We start from the raw sequence: 18,880 nt of genomic DNA, 5'->3' as shown, positions 1-18,880 counted from the left end.
CTTATCAAATTATCACCCAAACTTTCAAGCTGTGTCTTAAAATGAATATACATGCTTCAACCGGATAGTTGCGAAAACTTATTAAGAAACCCTGCACAGGTTATTTAAAGATACCACTTACCCAGGATAGGAATTTAACTGAAATATATTAAATGGCAGAGAAATAGCAACATGTGGCAGAATTTTCAGAAAAAGAAATTAGTACCTGAAGATAGGTAAAGATACTACATTTTTAAGGTGGGATTGTGATGGGGTATTGAGCTGGGTCTCTGTTTTTTTTTTATTTTTTTTTTATTTTTTTTTAAATGACCAGATTAGGATTTAATCACAAAAAGAGTTTATTCATAACTGCGAGTTGAAAGACTGTAGCTGTTAAATATAAAGTAAACATTTCTGCCTCTCCTTTGTTCCACTTGTGTGAGTGCAGACACATTTATCCGTAAAACTTTGTGCTTCTGGCCACAGGCATCTGTTTACAGTTTCTTGTCCTGGAGATATTTGAAGTGCCTGGGGGAGGAGGGGGAAAAAGTTGTGTGTTATGGGTGCTATTGGTAAGAATGGACAGAAGGAGTGCAAAATTTGCAGACTGGTTCTGCGAGCTTAGGCATATTTTAGGATTTAATTCTACATGGAAGCCCAGAGAAACATAATCCTGTTGGCTCTATTATGATCCTAAATTTTTCACACTGCCCCTTATTTGTGGAGCTAATGTCTTCCCAGACACTGAAAATAACGACTTGCCTCTTGAGCCACATATTGTAGTAATAAAACAATGCAATTTACTTCGGAGGAAAAGATTTTGTACGTGGTCTTAATGCTATGTTTAATGCCTACAGTTTGAGAATCTCTATGGAAGAGTGAGAACAGTCTGCACAGGTTTGTCAATCTACTGTCATCTTTAGTGAGGGAAACCTGCCTCCCCCAAGGCCTTAGGAAGTAGCTTCTCTCTCCTATTTGATCCACAGAAATCACTTCCTTTCTCATTATTGTATCACTTTATCTGATCTCTTCTATCTCCCTCCTCCTCCCTCCCTCCCTCTCCAACCCCTGCATGTTTCTCAGCTTACTCTTACTTCCAACCTTTTGATGTGTAGGATTATAACTTTTATAATGATCAGTTCTGGATCAAAGTGTTACAAAATATGCTGCACCCAAAGATAATTGGTAGGAAGGAGTAATGCCACAGGAAAATGAATATTATTCCGAAAAGAAATATAGGCCATTGAGAAAGATTTCCAGGTCTCCGTTGCAAATAAGATGTGATCGTGATTCGGATGGAAGAGAGCAAACAACCTATGTGGTGATCAAAACAGCTCAGGTTTTTCCTTGCTTCTCCAGCTCCGTGTGTGCGACCTGCCTCTCCCAGCTGAGGCTGTGGGGACAGCTGGAATGTGAAAGCAACACGTGTCACATAGCTTGCATTCACACGCACTGCGTTCCCATATTTCTGACCTCTGGTAAAGCCGTCTTCGGTGCCGCCTTCTCAGGAGCTTGGAGTTTGTCAGGGGTCACGATTCCGATGACTCTGGTCTTGGGCCAGTTTCCCCCTCCCCAGGCACTGCAAACTTTCACACAGTTCACTGTGGCCTTTATTATACATGGGAAGTGCTTCTTATTAAAACATCAAGAGTAGAATAACTGGTTTTGCACTTGCAAAGCCGGAGAGAGTTTATTTATACTTTGTCACTCAGTAGGATTATCATCATTATTATTCAGCTGTTTGTGTACATCAAGTGTGCATGTGTGTGCATTTTACTGATTGATGGATTGATATTTTCTTAGCTTTTATTACTCCATTTTATTAGTAAGACGACCTCATACATTTCTATCGTTCAAAGTTACTTTGATCTCTATATTTTTGATTTATGAAAAAACTCTCCAAGTTGTCTTCAATGTCTTTCATCAATGTTTTACAGTTTTCAGACTACAGGTCTTTCATCTCTTTGGTTAAGGTTATTCCTCGGTATTTTATTCTCTCCAGTCCAATTGTAAGTGGGATTGTTTTCTTAATTTCTCTTTCCACTAAGTCGTTGCTGAGAGTTTTTATCACAAGTGGATGTTGTACTTCCTCAAATGCTTTTTCTGCATTAATTGAGATAGTCATATGGAATCTATCCTTTCTTTTGGTTATTGTTTTTTTTTAGTTTTTATTTAAATTCCAGTTAGTTGACATACAGCGTAATCGTTTCAGGTGTAGCATACCTGCGTCTTAAAACTCATTGATGCTTTCTGCTCACTTATCTGGTTGCCAAGGAAATTGGAAGGCCACTCCGGGCTCCTTCATTCACTTGCTATCACAGTCTGCACATTATTCAAGTGCTTACTTTGCTCCTGAGTTAGTTTTATGTTCCATAAAGCCTGATCCTTCTTTGGACTGAAATTTGAAGTTCGTCCTTTTTTTGTCACTTGCCTACTAAACTCCTGGGGCTGGGTAAGAATAGACCTGAAGCTTCTGCTAGCATAACATACAGAATCAGGCTTGTTCTCAGAGTATTTGAAACCTTACCAGGTGCTCACTTGTTTAACTCAGCCCTGTGTTTCCTGCAAATGCTATCTGACTGGGGATGTTTTAACTGCCTCCAAGGGCGCCTCTTGAGTCTAATAAGCCTTGCTTGCTTTGGCCTGGACTATAATAATCCAAAGGTATTTCGGGTACTACTCCGATGGTAATTCTGACCCACTTACTCCATAGCAACTTCTGTTGCCGTGACATGCTGCAAATATTTGAGAAACATTTTATAATGCCAGTATATGCTATCTTTGGCCATATACAATTTTTTATTGTCTATAAGCTTTTCTTCTTACATGAGAACATTTGGGGTGAATGCAGGAACATAGGCTTAAATGCAGGTTCACAGGCTAAAAAGACCTTATGAACTTGGGAACATAGTTGATGAAAATTTATATTACATGGGTCAGGATGTATTTTCTTTTTTTTTTAAATATTTTATTTATATATTCATGACACACACACACACACACACACACACACACACAGAGGCAGAGACAAAGGAAGAAGAAGAAGCAGGCTCCACATAGGGAGCCCAATGTGGGACTTGATCCCAGGTCTCCAGGATCACGACCTGAGCCAAAGGCAAGTCGCTGAGCCACCCAGGCATCCCCAGGATGTATTTTCTTGACCCTAAGTTATGTGAGGCAAAACACTAAACTAACATGAATTTAAAAGGACACAATGTAAGTAAGACTTCTGTAACTTCCTATCAGAACCGTCTTCTAAATATCACAATGGTTGCTCTGAAGCAGTGGTTCTAAACTTAGAATGAAAAGGGGTGCCTGTGTCACTGAGTCGATTAAGTGCCTTTGGTTCAGGTCATGATCCCAGGATCCTGGGATTGAGCCCCACATCGGGCTCCCCTCTGTGGGGAACCTGCTTCTCCCTCTGACCCCTGCTCATGCTCTTTCACTAGCTTTCTCTCTCTCAAATAAATAAATACAAATATTTAAAATAAATAAATAAACTTAGGAGGAGTGGCAGGGAAAGAGGATTTTGTCCCCCAGGGACACTCAACTACATCTTGAATCATTTCTGGCTATCATTTTGGGGAAAGGGGATGTTAATGGTATCTAGTGGACAAAGGCTGGGGATATTGCTAAACATCTTACAATGTGCAGCACAGAATCCACTTCACCCTCGGTAAAGCATTATTCAGCCCCAAATGCTGATAGTGCTGAAGTAAAGCAACCATGCTCTCGAGACCACATCTCAGAGGCATGATATCCTTTTATGTCTTTTGGCCAAAATAACTAGATTAAATTTCATTCAATTATGAAAGAAAGGGAACTTAGCCTGCAAGTCCACCACCTTATGGTAGCCATGTCTATTTTGGGACAAGCCTTTGACCCCTTACTCTGCTGCATATTTTCACAATATTGCAGTTGTAGAATTCCTTCCACTTTTGACTTTGGTATGATTGGACTTTTGAAACATATATTCTATATTTTAGAAAACAAATTAAATAGGTAGGAAAGACATAAGATTCAAGTGTGGGCGTGGTGAAGTCGAAAGACAGTGGAGTGTACCTTCTAGGGCCTCTCTAGGCTTCAGGGATTTGTGACTCACATTCTATAACCTAATATCATATTGAATAATTATTTTAGAAGCTACAAAACACCCAACTCAGCAGTATTTGCCAATGAGCACAGTGGTAGGGAGAAACACTTTGCATAAATAAGTTTGGTTGAGTTGATAGAATTTAAAGGCTAGTAGGATGATTCTATATTGAATTCAAGTTCTGGAATTTATAGCACAACGTCATTTTACTGTATTTGGTACCAAAAATTGCCCATATCGCTCACAGGAAAAAAATGTACAAATAATAGTTCTAACTGAGGAGCATAAGAAAAGTTATTTAAAAAATTTGCAAGACGAGAAAAATCTTTAATAAAATATGATACTATAAATTGTATTAAAATTCCTGTCAAAGCATCTTGCAGAGTAGACCTTTACATAGATAATGGAAAGAATTAGCTAAAAGTAATCTCATAAAGAAGTGTATTTTTGATTTAGTTGCAAGCATTTTGCTTAGTTATCAATGGTGGATTTAAACTATATCTGGAACATTTTTTTTTTCCTGCTAAATGTAAATGAACTCTGCATTCTTTGCTTTCACTACGTGATGAAACAAACATACACACGTGTAACCTATTCTCTTTGTCAGAAGCAGAATTTAGGATGTTACTAATTATGAAAGCAAAAGGAACAAAGTTATCTCAAAACAGATTTGAAAGTGTGAGATGTAACAAAATTAATAGCTCACAGAAGGAAAATACCCCTAGAAGGATACATCCAGAGTTTTTGCAAAGTTCACCTTACCTTTTTATGATATTGCCCAATTTAATTATCTTTCTTGTTCTTAAGATTTACTCCTGACTGACTTTTGGTTATTTATAAATCAATTTACACCCAAAAGATGAAAATACGTTACCATCAAGACTTCCAAAAAAATATGGCACAGAAAACGAAGGCCATCTTCAAAAAAAAAAAAAAAAAAAAAAAAAAACTGTAAAAAAAATTTAGAGTCCTAGCAGCTATATTAGAATAACTATGCACCTCCCAAATGGATACTTTTAAAAGCAACAACACACACTTGGATGTGTGAATTCTGATTTTTTTTTTTTTTTAAGTTGTGCTAGTTTGTGCCTTACAATTTTGCTAGTGATACATTTCTGTCTTGGGAATGTTTATAGAGCAAAGGCTGCCTGTTACCCCACCAGTGAGCATGCTTGCACGCACACACACACACACACACGTGTGGAATTTAGAAAGGATACTTTCTCTGTTGTAACTAGGCCAACATAATATTGTGATGCCTTGGAAACATCTTTAAGTATTGACTCCGAAGAGGGGATGGCACTGATTCAGACTCTATGAAAGTGACGGAACCTGATGATCCAGTTTGTTTAAGATATCAATCATTCTTTATTCAATTGAGCAGAACTTTGCATCTGAAAATAGTATGTAAGTCTCACAACTCTAGAATGATGAAAAACAGAATGGACTCGGAAGATTTTGTATTTAGAGTACAGATTTGTCTCTATTTTGGCAGTAGTGATCTAAATATTTTCTAATAACCTAGTTTAAAAACAACTTTCCTCCTTGCCTTGGTAATTGAGAATTTATAGAGCATACATATTATGGCCTAAATCAAGTTTTTCTTTCTAGCAAGCAAGTCATTGTTTTTCAATACATAATCTTCCTTTTGGGCCCTTGTGACCTTTCTTCATTCGAGCATCTATATCCCTTTCTTTTCTTTTTTAGTTCCCACCTTGTAAGTCGTCTGTTGGGTCACTCCTCCTCCGTCCGGGTCAGTCCCAGGTCATCTCGATATTTGGTAGCATACCTGAATCAATTCCAGCCCTTCTGTTGGAAACAAATTTTTTCCACTTCCAAGCTGCTTGTACTGTATAAACCATGCGTGATACCGGCTGACATAAAATTATACTGGTAAAATAGATTCTATCTTGATGCAGTTATAAACCACTTCAGGCCATCTCTTCCATGTATAACACCTATTAATTCTGTCACTGGAGCTCCCAACTTGTGTTTACTCTACCGTTTCTCTCTTTTCTTTCTATCCATGCCTATTCCATCTGTTTGACACGATGCAAAAATCTTTCTGTTTGCCATTATTTCCTGTGAACAATAGCACATGTCATTTCACCTTGCCAGCACAAAGTTTTGCTGCTACTTCAGCGCATTTCCATTCAAATTTTTTGGCAAGCTACGAAGAACCATGATGTTCATCCTACTGAAAATACAAAAGACTAAGGTATAAAGGTGACTCTGCATCTCATCTTTATTAACTATTGGAGTCTGGTGTTTGAAAGGAGCAAATGTAGATGTAGATGGAGGTCTTTTCTTAGCTTAAACTGAGAACAGCTTTTTGGATTCAGCAATCCAGGCATATATTTGTATGTCTGATTTGCATTTGGAGAAGGGAGGATAGAGAGAGGAGGAAGTTTTGTGTCTGAAGCCCTGGGAAGGCTTTGGAAATGAGAACAAAGGAAATATATAGGATAATGTGGCATCTTATTCCTGGATGGGGTGGTCATGAGTAGTTTGAGTCCTGAATTCAGGAATTAAAAATATTTTCCCCATTTCTGCCTCTCAGGGTAGACTGAAGAAAAGCCAGGGCCCCGATGGCACTACAGTGTAGCACAGCACTGAGGACACCAGACAGGCAAATACACTGATGCCCCATAGACTGTGGCAAAAAGCCAGGAGAGTCTGAACCAGCACAACCTGCTAGTTTTCAACACTCAAAACACAAAATGGCCAGAATTTCTTGGTAGGTACTCTTTGGAGCCTAAGATTCCTAATAAGCAGGGAGCAGAGAGAAGCCCATAACATGGTGTCTTCATTTTAGTTGCAGACTGAGGCCTGAAGATGTTTGAGTTTTCATAAATAAAGAGGAAGAGAATGTTGGGTAGTATTACATGGGGAGAAAAGAAACAAAGTAGAAATCTGTCAATAAGCAAATATTTAAGAGAACTTACTTTTTAAAAATCTCCTTTCTTCATTTCCTGTGATGTCTGATTTGAAATCAGAATCATTAGATACAACTGCTAGTTTCAATTTGGAATTAGATTTGAATTTTGAGATCCAGTACTTTCCTATAGTCCCAAAAGTTTTCACTTTTTCCTCTGTGACTTTTATAAATTTACTTCATTTTGGGGGGATACCTGGTCGCTCAGTGGTTGAGCATCTATCTTTGGCTCAGGTCATGATCCTAGGGTCCTGGGATTGAGTCCCACATCAGGCTCCCTGCATGGAGCCTGCTTCTTCCTCTGCCTGTGTCTCTGCCTCTCTCTCTGTGTCTCCCATGAATAAATAAATAAATAAATCTTAAAAATATTACTTCATTTTTCTGGGTCAAATATGATATGCTGTATGGAAATTAAAGACACGATTTGGGCTATTTCTATGCATATAATTGTTGACCAAGGCATTGATACTCCTTTTGACTATAGCATGGACACTTCAATCTACCTTACCTTTGGAGAGTTTTCGGTCTTATGGCTTGAGTTCCAGCAGGAAACCTTATGTTAACCTACTTATCAAGCAATTTTGCTAAATCTTAATGGAAGTATTCCAAGAACAAGACTATCAAACTTCTATCTTCTATAAGTGATGAGGTCACCCAAAGATCACTTACAATCTTCCTTCCTCTAGCATGTGCCTCTCTTAAGTGTAACTGGTTTTAAGCCACATGCTCTTAGAGGTTTTTGGCTTTTATCCGAACACCTGAGATAGAAGTCAGAACTCTAGGATCTATCTCCTTGAGCATGTATTCCGGTACCTTTTTTAAGTGAGGCCCTCCAGGTGTGAAGAACAGTAAGCCATAGGTGGCAGAGTTATGGTGGCTTCTACAACTGCTTCATTCTACTAGGTCTAGTTCTAAGTACCTCAGGGATGAAGGTTTGTGTGTTTCACAGCAAACAGTTTCAGATTACCAAGATCATCCAGATGATTGAGATGTACAAATTAAACATGGTACCCAGGGGCAAACAAGACAAAACAAAACAACACCCAACAGCTAAACACGTACCAGGAGTTAACTTTTTTTTTTTTTTTAGATTTTATTTATTTATTCATGAGAGACACACAGAGAGAGAGAGAGAGAGAGAGGCAGAGACATAGGCAGAGAGAGAAGCAGGCTCCACACAGGGAGCCTGATGTGGGACTCAATCCTAGGATTCCAGGACCATGCCCTGGGCCAAAGGCAGGCACTAAACCGCTGAGCCACCCAGGGATCCCCAGGAGTTAACTTTTAAACAGTGAACCATCGCCCGCCCCCCCCCCCAAGCTGTTTTAGCAAAGCATTAAAAAAAAAAAAATCACTGGGAAGTTTTTCAACTTTGTGGAGAAAAATCCTGTTTCACCTTTTTCTTGTGTTGTGAACATGACCAGCTAAATAATTAATTCATTTTAGAACTTTTCCAGTGGTGCTTGGACTTTGTATAAATGCTACATTTGCTAAATTCCCACAAAAGCCCCATAAAACTGATGAAATATTTTGTTTCAATAAATGTTTCCAAATACTAGTCCAAGACATTCTCTTCAAAGTTATAGATGGCATCTTTGCATGCTTAGTTTGATTTACAACAATTTAAAGTGTTTGATTTTTAAAATTTGACTGGAATAGAAATTCACAGGAACAATAAATTTGTCTTTTCTCTCAGAATTGCTATAAAATTATATGAAAATATAGGAACTCTCTTGGCATAATGAAATAGTTAAAATGGCTTTAAGAACTAACTTCCAGGATGCCTGGGTGGCTCATTGGTTGAGTGTCTGCCTTTGGTTCAGCTCGTGATCCTGGGGTCCTGGGATTGAGTCCTCCATCCGGCTTCCCACAAGGAGCCTGCCTCTCCCTCTGCCTGTGTCTCTGCCTCTCGCTCTGTGTCTCTCATGAATAAATAGATAAATCTTTAAAATAAAATAAAAACTAACTTCCAAGCCAATGTTTATATTATGTAAAACTAGGTAAAGACAATATTAACAAATTACAGTGGGAAAAATAATAAAAGAATAAAAAACTTTTGCTGAAAGTTTGAATTGGGCTTTTTAGACATAAGAAGAAGAAACTAGCCCAAAGTAATTTGATTTAAGTGAGAGAAGGAGGTCTCGCTGGAATCCAGATAAAACTGAATCTTGAAGTGACAGGACTGGTTAGCCCCTTCTCTCCAAATAGTTTCTTCCTCTTTCAGGTTGTCTCTCTTTCAAGGACCATGGTTTTTTTCTGGGCTTTGCTTCTTAATTTGCTTTTATTCAAGTTTTCCCAGCTGGCTTCTTCTGCCATTTTTTTCACTGGGCTTCAGATGACTGCCCAGCCTTTGATCTTGCATGGCCCCAGGCTCAATTGCAAATAGTTAATTGGTCAATTGGCCACAACCCTCTGAGTCTCCTAGAATTAATTCCTAAGTGGGAGAATCTGCCAGGCCAGGCCAGGTGCATTAGACAATTTGTGTCTCCAAGACCACCTGATATAATTAAGAGAATGATGTGTTTTCTACCTCTCCACTTTTTCTATACAGTGTTGACACAGCTTCTATCATGTGTGTGAAGATGGAAAGGGAGGGAAAATTGAAATTTTATTCATGGGAGACACCAACCAAATGATGGCTATCATCCTCCAGGATCCTAAATGAGATTAACTTCTAAAAGCGTGCATTCATTCATCCATTCATCCATTCATTCATGCATCCATTCATCCCAGCATTCAGTTACCTATCAAATATTTATTGCATGTCTAATATGCCTTGGACATTGTGTGAGGTGGGGAATTACCTCTCATCTCTAGGCCATTTGGAATTTGTTCTATACGATTTAGAACTTAAGAGCTATAAGGAAGTGTATAATTGTTTCCTGATTGTTAGTCTTGTACCTATAACTGGGCTTTTTGTTTCTCATGGGCATGGGCTATCATAATTTGTATTCTAACACAAGCTGAGTGTACATCTTTTTTTCAATACTTTATTTATTATTTGAGAGAGAGCGAGAATGAGCACAAGCAGGGGGAGGGGGAAAGGGAGAAGTGGGCAACCTGCCAAGCAGGGAGCCCAATGCAGGGCTCCATCCCAGGGACCCTGAGACCAGGACTTGAGCCGAAGGTGGATGCTTAACAGATTGAGCCACCCAGGTGCGCCAAGCTGGGTGTACATCGAATAAATAGGTAGCACTCTTGTACTGGCTCTTTATCATCTTTGCCACCTTGCTTTCAAAATTAAAACCTTGGGAAAAATAGGGTTTAAATATTGCTGAAAATAAAGTCTGACTACAGTTCCTTAAAGTAATAAGTCTCTTTACTTTCTCTTTTTTCTCTTCACTTTCTAGAATAATTGTCTAAAAAAAAATTGCCTTTCCCTTGTTTGGAAGCCTGAAATGAAGAATACTACTTTAGTAGAGATAATATACTATTCTATCTTGACTTTGACTCTAAAAATTACATTAAGTTTTCTTGGGATCCCTGGGTGGCGCAGCGGTTTGGAGCTTGCCCTGGGCCCAGGGCGCGACCCTGGAGACCGGGATCGAATCCCACATCGGGCTCCCGGTGCATGGAGCCTGCTTCTCCCTCTGCCTGTGTCTCTGCCTCTCTCTCTCTGTGTGACTATCATAAATAAATAAATAAATAATTTTTTTAAAAAAGTTTTCTTTAACTTTGGAAGAATTTATTCTGGTCTTAGGAAAAATATCATAATTTTTTGCACCATTCTATAGAAAATGATATTTGGGGAGTTTTTTGCACATAATATTCATCTAAAGCCACTACAATTCTTCATGGATATTTTTTTCTCTTCATCATGAGGAGACACCTCTGTGGATCTTATGCTGGGTATAAAGGAGGTATGGAGTGACATAGGTAGGGGGCCACCTACAGGGTGTAAAGTTCTGAGGCTGATTGTTAAATTTATAAATCACAAGTATATCCATGTTATGGTTCCATCCATGGCTGAAGTTGTTTATTCATCAAATACATATTGAGCATCTACTGTGTCCTAAGCACACTTCTGGGGTTAGAGTAGTGATTGAGATAGAGAAAAGTTCTTTTCCTTATGGAACTTATCTTCTAGAAGATGAAATTCCCAAGCTTTTCAGAATTATGATGTATTTTAATGGCTAGTCCAAAAAAACAAGACTTAGTTTTTTTAAAAACTGCATAGTTATTCTCACATGGATGTTTAACATCTGATCTGTTTTTTAAAAATTATGTCCATGATTTTTTTAATGTACAGTTCACATCAATGGGCAGCTAATATTTTATTTATGAAGTACTATGTGCTCCTTTAAGAAATGCAGCTTTAGCATGGTCCAAAGAAAATATGCATCCAATTATATTGTTAGAATTTTCTTCAAAGCTATCCGTGCTGGTTTTTAATATATGTTCACACACTTAACTAAAACTTGGGAGATGGGGATGGGGGTTCAGGAAGTTAAGTTTCTTTAAAATTAGAAACCTTATTTCCTTTAGGTATACATTTATTTACTTATTTATTTATTTATTTATTTATTTATTTATTTATTTATTTGATCTTGGATTTAGGCTTAATTCTGAAACAAATGGAATGTACTCAGAATCTATAGATGGAAAAAGTTTCAGGGCTGCTGGTACCAAATGTTCTCTGTTATCTAGATTTCTAAAAAACTTTACCAGGACACCTGGGTGGCTCAGTGGTTGAGCATCTGCCTTCTGCTCAGGGCAGGATCCCGGGATCCTGGGATGGAGTCCCGCATCAGGCTCCCCGCAGGGACCCTGCTTCTCCCTCTGCCTGTGTCTCTACCGCTCTCTGTGTGTCTCTCATGAATAAATAAATAAAATCTTAAAAAAATAATAATAATAAAATAAAAAATAAAAAACTTTACCTTTGCATCATTGGGTGATGCTAAGTTTCCTGTTCAATTCACTGTATCCAGTGACCTTTTGTGGCCTCTGTTCTTGCAAAGCTTTTGAGATGGGAACACAGAGCATGTTGTGTTCCATGGCATGTCAGTCACTCTCTTTGACTTTACTTGTGTTCTCAAGTCAATATGTTCCAGATTAATGAGGCATTTGTTCTTAATCAAGAAACGATTTAAGAATACACTTTTAATTTTAACGACTTGTTTATGATTAATTGTTTCTACATGTCCTTCTCATACTTGAGGACACTTCAAACCTGTTGCCTTTTTTGGACAGTTCCCAAATGTCTGAACAGTGGTAGTTGCTATGACCCAGTGATCTCAAGGGACTGAACAACAGGGTTACTGGTTTCCTCCAGAAAATCATTCAAATATATCTCTTAACTAAAAATTATTTTGAAAAATAATAATTTTAAAGGAGTTGTTAAGCAAACTGTGTGGTTATACATCATTTGTTTTTAATGTTTTCTTTAAACATCTATATCTGATGAAGTCCTGTTTTATGAGGAACCATGTTAGAAATAATTTGTGAAGTAAACTCATTTTCCCAACTAATCTATATTATGCCATTAGCTGATTTAAAGTGTACTATACTGATTTATGTCTTATCTTTTATTTCAATAACTAACAAGTGTGTGTGCACATGCTTTATTTGATGCTACAAAAACCAAGTGTTCATGTCCTTTTAATAATAACAACTAACATCTATTGAGTATTTATTATCTGCCAGATTTTGTTCCCAGTGTGTTGAATCCATTAACACATTTACTATTCTCTACTGCCAATTTTGGAATCCTGTTTTATTCCTGTGTTACAGATCAAGAGATTGAGGTCCCAAGATGATAGTAATTTGCCCAAGGTCACATAGAAGTTACATGGTAGTTTAGAGATTAGAACCTAGGAGTCTGGCCTCTAAGACTCAAGTTCCTAAACATAAGGCTATACCACTCTATAGACAAAAATGCTCCTGGTATTGCCAATCCCTTCTTCGGAAACTTATTATTGTGGCCATTGTGCCAGCTACTTCGTCCTTTGGTCCTTCTCTTACAGGTGCTGAAAACGAGACAGATGAATTACACCCTTTCAAAATTTATATATTTGTTTCTTTACTATATTTATGCCTCTTTTAAACAGTTATACTGACATTTATAGAGATTATAGAAAAATCAGATGAGAAATGGAAACTTGGATTGGCAGGATTCCTCTGTATCCCTATGATGCCTTTGAGCATGAGAAAGAATAGTACTAGTTGTTTTGTGATAATACAAATCATGTTTTGCTTGCTTAAGTAACTTTCTTTTGGGTTGCACGATGAGCTCATTCCATTTCAAAGAGTTGTAGGAGAAATATGGCTCACTTAGCTTTTAAAATGAGGATTCAATATAATTATGTCCCACCTTGTTCCACTCAGGATTCTATATTTTAGAATTATTTAAGATTCATTGTCGTTCCCAATGTAAAGCCTAATGGGAATGATGGGTTGAAACTTTCCTACTACTGAAGACAATATCATAGAAACAGAAAATTAGTCAGATTCATTGTTAAGAAATGAATAAGCATGGCTTGAATTTTTCTTTTATAAGAAACTTTCTACATGTTCCTGACAAGTCCAATGATCTCTTTGAGGCTCAGCTTTCCATTTGGTAAGTTCAGATGGTGGGAATTTTATTTATCAGGACTCTTTGGCTTCCATGTTACAGAATCCAACTAAAACCGATTTGAGCAAAAGGGAGAATTTAGAAGACCCAACAGTAGAAATCCTGCTGGACTTGAGGTAGAACTGGAAATGGAGACCTGAGCACCATTAGGACTCTGTGTACTTCTTGCCTCTTTGACTTTTTGGGGTATGAGCTTGCTTTCTTTCTTTCTTTCTTTCTTTCTTTCTTTCTTTCTTTCTTTTCTTTCTTTCTTTTTCTTTCTTTCTTTCTTTTTCTTTCTTTCTTTCTTTCTTTCTTTCTTTCTTTCTTTCTTTCTTCTTTCTTTCTTATTTCTTTCTTTCTTATTTCTTCTTTCTTATTTTCTCCCTTATTTTGTTCCACATGACTGGAAATATAGTTACCAATAGTTGACCTAGTTTTACATAGCATACTTCTGGTACCCAAAGAATGATAGTTCTGGATAAAATATTCTCAGGGATGGATTCCAATATTTTCCATTTGTGTCAGGTGCCTGACTAAAACTTAAAAGCTTTGGCTAAGACTATGAGGTCTATGACAGGGAGTATGATAAAGTCATTTCAAGTCTAATTTTTACTCCAGGGCCAATAAACTGTTGCCCTATAACAGCGTCTATGATATACTCACGAACAGGATGAGGAAAACAGGCATTTCCCAAATGAGGGAGCTGGACATATAACCCATGTGTGTCTGCTGTAGTTAACACGTGCTTATATATAATAATAGGCCTTTTCTCCCTTTGATCACAAATAAATGATACGAGAAGTCTACTTTGATGGAATAAAATATTTATCCCCACACCCATTGTACATATATAGATTCTTATATAAAGCATCTTTGTCTATGATTTCCCTGTAAATGAGTATGTGTGTATTTATTAACTGGTTAAAACTGAACTTTGAGATTCATGGATAGTAATTGTTTAATTGATTAAAACTGAGTTTGGGGGTTCAGGGAGAACTTGGAATACAAGATAGAGATTGTAGAGAGAATGTTAAATTCTGGATTATTGCAAGCATAACAAAATAATACATAAGACTTGGGACCAGGAAAAATAATAGTATTGAAGAAAAAAATGGAAGATTAGTTGAATATGGTAATTAGCAGGTCAGAAGTGAGATTAAAGAGAATCTTTTATGAAAGCTGGAAACCAGTCTGAATTTGGAGTTTGAGTCTTAGAAGAACCAGGCTCTGATGGATATTTTCTGTTTGACAGACATACTAGGAAGGAACCAGACTTGGGTGATGAAAAAGACACACTGTATAATTTATACATACGATGCAACATGCAGAAAGCTGCTTTTTCAAGTAAGTATCTGTCCAGGTGTGATGTGGACATGGTAGTTTCATACTTTCCCCAGTGAGGCCTTGTAGTACTCAAGACTGTGGGTAGTGCTTTGCCTGGGAGGAAGTCTCACATGAAAGTTTAATTCCCACAAGTTCCTGGTTGCAGGAGGAGTGATGGGGAAGGTGGACACCATGCACTTGACACTTCATTGTATCCTGTTCTCAATATGCTTAAAATTTTGTGAAGGAGACCAATCATAGTTCACAAAGGATCAGACAGCAAGGCTGTGTGTGTATACTACTATTTCTGTTTAGTGCATTTTTCTCTCATGGGTCTTGTGTCACCTGGCATCTGTCCAAGGTTGTTTTATTTTTTTGCTCTTTCTTGCCATAGAGGTCATGTGTTGTAATTTGGACTCTGGTCTGCAGTTCATGTTACTGCATGCACTGTAAATTCAGTCAGCAAGCCTTTACTGAACAGAAAGTACTTGAAGCACTGTGTGGAGAACCCTGAACAAAGTATTTTAATTCGGAAGGCTCACTGACTAACAGAATAGTTCTAATCATTATGGGCTCCAGATCGTTCTGTCTGTTAGCACTGGTTTGGGTAGCAGGCGGTTGTGGACCAAAGGCTGGGAGAATTTCAGACAAAGCTTGAGGGAAGTTTAAACCTACATGGGTCTGAGATCCCAGGCAGGCAACACAGATGAAAGCCATGGGAAAAGCGATGAAGCCAGAGGAATCAGGAAACAAACACAAAACAGTTATAAATAGCAAGGGACAGAAGTTAGGTAAGGAAATGAGTTTAAGGACCAGGAAATTAAAACAAAACAAAACAAAACAAAAAAACCCAAAAAACACATACACAAACAAAGAAACAGTAAGAACTTGCTAGTCTCAGGGCACCTGGGTGGCTCAGTGGTTGAGCATCTACCTTTGGCTCAGATCATGATCCCGGGGTCCTGGGATAGGGTTCTGCATTGGGCTCCCTGCAGGGAGCCTGCTTCTCCCTGTGCCTGTGTCTCTGCCTCTCTCTCTCTCTCTCTCTCTCTCTCTGTCTCTCATGAATATAAAATAAAATAAATAAAATAAAATAAAATAAAATAAAATAAAATAAAATAAAATAAAATAGAACTTGCTAGTCTCGGGGCTGGCCATTCAGGTGGAATCTGGAACCAATGTCAGCCTGACTCTCTGGAGATTCAGAAGATACGAGCAACTGGCCCATAGACTGAAGGGCAGAAAACAGATTCCATCTTTGACTTCCTTTCCAACCTTGTGGGCCTCATTCAGTTTTAAATGAAGACCATGTTTTATCCAGAATAGTTTAGATGAGCTTTGTTTGGAACTCTTCTGAACTTTGACTGCAGATGATACTGTCCTACCCCTTAGGACATTTTTCTTTCTGAAATAGCAGATGTTTCTGCATAGGTTATACTGTCGCTCACAGATGGAGAATAATTGACATAATGGATGTCAGACACTAAGCCATGTGCTTGCCACGTAGTAAACACTCAATAAATGTTAGTGATGATGATCATATGATCATGTGATTGCCATTTCTTTTCTTACTGCTTACCCTCGTAAATGGTGCCACACACAGTGTAAGTCATGTGGGAGTCAGTTGCCTGTGGTTCACACAGGCCTCATAATTATTTTGAAAATGCATCTGAAATTTCAATTCATCCCAACAAGAGATTCCAGGCACATTGTATCATATCTCTCTTCTTTGACCTAAGCGTACACTATAAATGGTTCTAGTTTCTTTAGCTAGTTTTAGATACAAAAACAAACAACAACAACAAAAAAAAACCCTGTTTCTTCGTCTCAAACCTTTTGAAAAGCGAAGAGCGTCATGTGGCTCTAGAGTAATCACTATCAATGTTAAGATTGGAAAGTGAACATTCCCGTTACTGCAGAGACAATGGGAGGTTTCAATCCCCAGATTTCATTTGGTACTGTCCTCAGATGTTTTTTGTTTTTTTTCCCCAAACATTTATCCTAGCACCAAAACAAAGTTCACTTGTCTGAATTCCTGGTATTTCTTTCAGTTTCCCTTTTTTTTAAAAAATGGATACTGTGTTAGAAACTGGACAATCTTCAACAACAGTTGCTATTTTTAGGAACATGGTATCTGTCCTCATCAATCTCTGCTGTTTCACACCTTATTTGCTTCAGAACACTCAGATAAATGCCATCTGGCCTGAGTGCTTTATTGAACTTTGCTTTCTTCGATTGCAGCATCTCTTCATTGGAAACTCTAATCTCAGCCTTTCTTGTGAAAAGCGTTCTCAGAAATTAGAATTTCCCCATCATTTCCTAGTTTCAAATATTGCCAAAGAACCAAACAAAAACCCTCTCTGGGCTTGTGTTCCCCTAACCTTATTCTTCCCTTCTGACTACCTACGACATCATCCGGTGGTTTAAATGCCAGTGAGTCTATTATCTAGCCAAGCTAGATTTCTACTTTAGAAGATTGCCTTTCATTCACAAATGTTTTACCTTTTTCTTCTTTTAGAAGTGATTCTGTTCAGTCTTCTGCTTGTCTTTTTTGACTATCTTCTCTGATGTATTCAGGTCTCTTTTCTCCTTGGTGTCAGCTTTTGATGGACAACCAGTTAATTTCCTGGACTGATATTTTGGGCAAGAAGACCTAGCAGACATTTGAGCTCCCTTTGACCCCAGATTCTATAGTTTTGTAACTTTTCAATTCACAAACTTTCATAACTTCTGCCCACATAGTCTTTGTTAAATGGGAATAACACCCCTGGTAAATTTTGTATCATGGTGCCAGATCATCTGAGTTTGGATTTTGTCCCTGATACTTTTTAGTGGTATGCTGCTGGCTGAATTGTTTAACTTAAGTTTTCTTATTTATAAAATGGGAATAATAAAACTATCCAGTCTTCACGGTTGTTATGATAATTAATGTATCGTGTACATTAGGAGTTAATAAACATAACATGCCTAGAAGGTGCCTGACACATTATAAATGTGTAACAACTGTTAGTAGTCTGTTATTCCCCTTGATTCAGTGGATGTTAGATTAGCCACAATATCAAATACCACCTGTCACAAAGCTGACACCTTAAGTGGAGGATAGAACAATGTCATAGTGAGAAAGGAAAGTCATTTTATACGAATGTGAAAAGGAAATAAGATATACCTCACAATATTAGTGAACACAGGACATGATCAAGAAAATTTGGCAGAAGTTTTTAAACTTAGAAGACATGAAAACAAAAGTAATGCATGGGAAGGCATAATTTACAGTATTAATAGGTAGTAAGTTTTTCTAAGACAGCTTACTTATCTCATATAACATCTTGATTTCATTACTAAAATCACGAGTGAGAAGATAGGCTTAAATTATTATTTGGGTGATATGAGGACAGTTCTCCTTTGCCCCATGCTGACCATGTATTCCTGGACAAGTCATTTGACTTAGTATTTCTTTCTGATAAGGCAAATATATCATTTTGGCATCAAATCAGGACTTTTGCCCTTTGGAGGCCCTAGTAGCTCATAGAAAGGAACTACCTGTGTCTATTTTTAACCTACTCTTTGTAGGCATGGAATCTTGGTTACATGGAGTCTAGTGTCCTTGGTCTTGAGGGATGGTCTTAGTCCAGCATGATTAGCATGATAGAACAGGGTTTTGAGAATCTGTGACTGTTCACATGGATGTATTTGAGTTCTAAAACTCATTCTCTGGAAAGTTCCATAATCCATGGACTCTGATTTATAAATTATATACATCAGTCAAATAGATAAATTGAATGTATATAATATAAAAATATATAATATGAAAATATTAAAAAATCAAGGCTGTCAGTCCGGGCTACTGGCCTGGGCTAATCCCACAAATGGTTTAAATGTTTGAATAAGCTAAGGCTGCTAGTCTTGCTCCAAAACTGATCAAGTGAACTCTCTTCCCTGTGGTTGCGACTATGAGACCAATAGCTCATGGGATGATCTCCTTAATGGTTTCTGTATA

General features: G+C 37.7%; 1 long non-coding RNA gene across 1 annotated transcript; it reads right to left on the bottom strand.

Annotated features, from left to right (window-relative positions):
• Window positions 1–320: 320 nt before the first annotated feature.
• LOC144301751 (uncharacterized) lies at window positions 321–12,020 on the bottom strand. Its single transcript, XR_013368532.1, has 2 exons — window positions 11,885–12,020; window positions 321–507 (listed from the first exon to the last, which is right to left on the bottom strand). It is a non-coding gene; the product is annotated as an uncharacterized LOC144301751 (long non-coding RNA).
• Window positions 12,021–18,880: the final 6,860 nt, after the last annotated feature.

The sequence above is a fragment of the Canis aureus genome, chromosome 30, assembly GCF_053574225.1.
Source record: "Canis aureus isolate CA01 chromosome 30, VMU_Caureus_v.1.0, whole genome shotgun sequence".
Taxonomy (NCBI): domain Eukaryota; kingdom Metazoa; phylum Chordata; class Mammalia; order Carnivora; family Canidae; genus Canis; species Canis aureus.
The sequence above is the reverse complement of the archived record's forward strand: the minus strand, read 5'-3'. Positions and strand labels throughout refer to the sequence as shown.